The sequence below is a fragment of the Osmerus mordax genome, chromosome 9, assembly GCF_038355195.1.
Source record: "Osmerus mordax isolate fOsmMor3 chromosome 9, fOsmMor3.pri, whole genome shotgun sequence".
In the NCBI taxonomy this organism is placed as follows: domain Eukaryota; kingdom Metazoa; phylum Chordata; class Actinopteri; order Osmeriformes; family Osmeridae; genus Osmerus; species Osmerus mordax.
This window is the reverse complement of record NC_090058.1, coordinates 12,833,890-12,838,843: the sequence shown is the minus strand read 5'-3', so window position 1 is coordinate 12,838,843 and position 4,954 is coordinate 12,833,890.

The window sequence follows — 4,954 nt, the reverse complement described above, 5'->3', positions numbered from 1 at the left end:
GAAGGCCTATGTCCCCTACGCAAACCCAATGTCCAATGTCCTGTGTTTAGGGAAGAAAGCTGTCCGGACCATAATGTCATAACATAAAAGTATTCACTAGTGTAGTCATTCACCCCCTTTCATGTGTACCAGCTGTGTGTTTTTTATTGTCTCTGTTTTCTCTGTGTTCACTGAAAAAGAAACTTTTGATACTTCATGCCTCAAAGAGAATTCAATCTGACCATTTCCTTGTTTTTGATTGATTCATTATTGTTGACTCTTATCTCTTTTTCAGTGTTTACTCACAGTCCCCATGCATTGGTCGGAGAAAGAATGGTGGTGGATTTATGTGACGTATTTACCCCTGTCCAATGGAATCTTTCAGACTTATTAAAAGTAAAGAGTAAAGAGCGTAAAAAGGTGAAGATTTAATACCTAAAAGGAAACAACCATTACACTGGCTACAGCCAATGTAATAAACCAGCTAGCATACAAACAGACGCTGACCAGCTTACTAATGTGCGATTCAAGCCAACTTCCACAATGTTGTTTCTCTGGGTGCTTCAGCTTCTGGCTGGTAAGAGCAGAGGACGAGGTTGGCTTACGACCACAGACATTTTAATCAGTCGTGTCCACAGTTCATTGGGAATTCATTGTCGTCTCGTCCCCACCCGACCCAGAAACATTGTTTAGAGGAATTATCAGCCTCTAGCAGCATATTGAGTAAATACATGCGAGGTCATGCTGGAAACCACTATGGAAAGCTAATGTGTACTAGCAAGACAGCAACAGAGGCTACTTCTGGCAATACTGGCAATTCTAGGGTGCCCTTGAATGCAAAATGTTGTCTGTGGCACCTTTTAGATAAGCTGCTAAATCATGCTATGAGCTAAGTGTGCCAAAATGCTTAATATACAGCTATGATATTTGAATTATAATCAGACACTGTTCCATTCAAATTGTAATAACCTACTGAAAAAGATAAGCTGATATTATTTTCTTGAGTATACAAATTACCAAGATAGTGGTACAAGATTGTTAGATGAAGAATATCTATTTAAATATATTGCTGATACTTGATACCAATATACTAGTAGTACTATATACTAGCCTACACCCTGACAGATTTACATACAGTATGCATAAAACAACAGAGGTCAGCTGGTAACATGGTATGTCATGAGTGGTGTGCACGCTCGCAGACACACACACACACGCAGACCACTGGTATGGTGTTATGGGATGCAAATCCAAGAAGGCATAACGGTGACTCACTCCTACAGTCGCAGGGCTTTCAAACACACACTCCCCCACCCAACACACACACACACACACACAAGCACACACTTTCTCAGCCAGACCTGTCAGATAGCGTCAGGGCCCCTGCCCACAGACCTCTGTTGACAGGTGTGGCCCGCCAGTCACGCAACAACACCAACCAACCAGCCAGTCATCCATTCAGCCAGCCAGTCAGCCATTCAGCCAGCCAGTCAGCCATTCAGCCAGCCAGGGAGCCAGCTTTGGCCTCCAGCCTTCTCTCTCCTGACAGGCAGCCTTGTGTCTCACACTACAGAAGCAACCTAGGGGCAGCCATGCCACACTAAACCCCCTGTGACGTCAAGGCTAATATGGACTGTGGTGACTATACAGGAGAGGCACTGTGATGCATACTAGATGTGGATGCTACAGCACTGCAGTGGGTTAGGTAACACTGGTGTGGAACATTGCAGAGACCCAGTTTACCGAGCCATGATCAATGTTCACGTTGTTGGTTGGAGTTGAATGTGTGTGTGTTTGTGGGTTGTTTGTGAATATGTGTGTCTGCTTGTATTGATGAGCGGGGGGGGGGGGACGACGACGACGACAACGACATACACCTGAGTTTGAGTTTGTCTGCATGTCCAATATATAAATGAATGAATGTTTGTTTGGTTGTGTGTGTGTGTGTGGGGGGGGAAGTGTAGCAGACGAGATGTACACTGTTGTTTCTGTAAATGTGTCAGAATAGACTGTCCTTCACGGTCAAAATCATCCCTGCAGTATTCCCTCCCCAGGAAGAGCTTGTCACGAAACCAGCCCTCTCTCCTGCACGCAGCATAGAGACACACACTGAACTGGGATAATACACACACACATATGCACGCAGTGTGGGATGCTTGTAGTTTATTTTCAGTCTAATCTCCCCCTCTGCTATTATCTAATATAAACATTCAGTATTTACTGTATATCTACACAAAAAATGTAGGATTATACACGTGCATACGTGCATGCAGGCCTGGAGACTGGTAAAGAGATTGCTGGTTTCTACTTGATCTGTTAAGGGTATATTGCAGACCTCCCGCCCAGCTGGAAGGCAAATAATCATCCTCAGAATGACTTCTCCTTGCCTCAAGCAAAATTTATGACAACGAATTGCAGTGCAGACCGACATGACACGCATACAAGCCAACCAATCAATGGGCCCTTAAGTCTGATGGTATGTAGGATGAGGTCATGTGTGGACGTTTCTTCGGTTCTCCATCATTAGTATATGTGTGTGTGAATATGTGTGTGTGAATATGTGTTCATTCAACTACACGCCAGATATGGAATTGTCTCATGAAAGTTGGAAAGGGTCGTGACAGATAGCGTAGTGGCAAGAAAAATATAAAACAAAATTAAAGACATTAACAGCACCAAACTATCGCCAAAACCCAGTACTCCAGGATAACCCTCTTTGTATATATACTGAAAGCTGTTAGTTAGCACGTATGAGGTTTTGAGCCACGGCAATATTGAGACTGCACGGGGAGGGAGTGTTTAGTCTGTTATGCAAGATGGAAATGAGCTTGCCACACTTTGCTGTAGCAAGCTATTTTGGAACGGCATGCATCAGACAAACGCTGAGGCCAAGTCGAAAAATTGGGTCAGTACAGGAGCGGGGCAGCACCTTCTTCTGGGAGAGGGGGAAACTGTGTGTTAGAGTTGAGGACGAGAGCGCATGTCTGTATTTATCTGGGTTCGAGCTTGGGCAAAAATAGACTAAATATGCAATGTTGTACAGGCATAACATCAAAGATGTCGTAAAGAGGGCCCTAGCTATGACATTCAATCCGATGAATGAATGAAATGAAAATCTAACATTGTTGTAAGAGAGAGGGTGGGAAAGAGATGTGAAAGGAAAATTGAAGGATGACACAAGGGTAGGTGAGGAAAGAGAGACTGTTGAAGATGTATATGTAAGAGCTAGAAAAGCAAAAGTGCAAGCATTAAGTGAAAGAGGGACAAATAGAGATTTGAGAGTTTGTTATGGGGGGAGAGAAAGTAAGTGAGTATGTGTGTGTGTGTGTGCTGGGGGGGGGGGGGGGGGGCGTTGGCAAATAGGGTATGGTGGGGCACAGTGGTGCTGTGTCAGCGGTTCCTAGGGAAGTGGGTGAGGCCCCCAGGTGCCAGGTAGCTTTGGCCTACTTGGAGTAGCTGCTAATGTCCTCTATACTCCTCCTATCTTGTACCAAACTCTATCTTACTCTCTCTTTCTCTGTCTCTCTCTCTCCCTCAGTGGTTGTTTAACATAGCACAGCATCCCTGTAACTCGACCAAACACATTGTCATAAGCAGGCGAATTTCATATTTTATACGTTTCAGGTATGATGTTAAACTGAGTTGAAGTTTCTCAAAATAATTCCATCTTTGTTGAGGTCCAATGATTGTCTGTTTTTTTGGAATCTATTTGAAATGGGCTTTACCAATAATGAGTTTCTTTGCCAAAAATGTCAAACTGCAACATTTCTGTGAAGGGTTCCAAGAAAGGGGTGCTTAAAAACAAATCGATCACTTAGAGCCCCACAAGCACAGAATGGCCTTTTCAATTCAAAAGAATGGTTTGACATCAAAGAGAAGAGTTATCAAAAATAAGTGTGCTTCAATTGCTACCTGATACAAGTCTGGCTTCATTTCTGTGTATGATTTGCCAAGCTAGCCAAAGCACAAGCATTAAGAGCTCAAAACTGAATCCAAACTTACTTTTTGTTGGCCAAACAATGGCTGTCTGAGACTATCAACTCTATTGATTGTGTGTGTGGGTGTGTATGAGTGAGCAAGCATGTGCTCAGAAAATATGGATGCGTGTGTGTGCCTGTCTGAAACCGTGCACTTATGTGTGCAAGAAACGTTGTGTGTGTGTCCACACAAATACACACACGTTTGTGCCTTCTGCACACGCATGTGTAAAAGAGATTGCAGCTCAGCTGGGCAGGAATTGGAGGGTGAACCTGTCTGTCTCGAAAGAAGAGCGCACTCCTGTTCCTCTGTGACACCTCTCATTTGCCGATGGTCTGAAACCGAGTGGAAGGCTGGGGTCAGGCAACCCTCTGAGACACCATGACTCAAAGCCCATCGTGTGTGCTTCTGCACAGACACAAGCCCACAGCCACCGACCTGCCTCACTGTGACAGATGCTCTGTTCAGTTGTCACCATGAAATGCAACGTTAAAGGATAAGTTCTAGAATATTAGTGTAATGGAGACATGGCATGAGGGCACATTTATAATAGGAGATTAGAGGATAAGAGAAATCGATATTTGGAGATTGATTGGTAACATGTAACATGAAGTGTACATTTCAATGGTTTGTCTTCAACAAGTAACTCTCCTAAGAACAACAACAAACATACTGTTATGAGGAAAGGAAGGAGAGAGTTTGAAGATGTAATGTATCCTCAAAGTACATGCCATCCATTCATGCCAGACTGTGTCACTTGCCATTATCAATTACCCAGTGCAACATTAGCCCAATATTGCCGACGTTTGACTGGGAGATTTTACTGTGATCAAAACCGACAAATCTGATTTAAAAGAGCTGGCATAAATATGGAGCTTTCTTGTTCCCCAATCGGCCTGTTGAATAATGGATGCCTTTTTTGTAATAATTTCCCAATATCACACCGCTTTTCTCCCTGCCAGGGTCTTGAGTAGAAACGATCTACCTTCATTCTCCC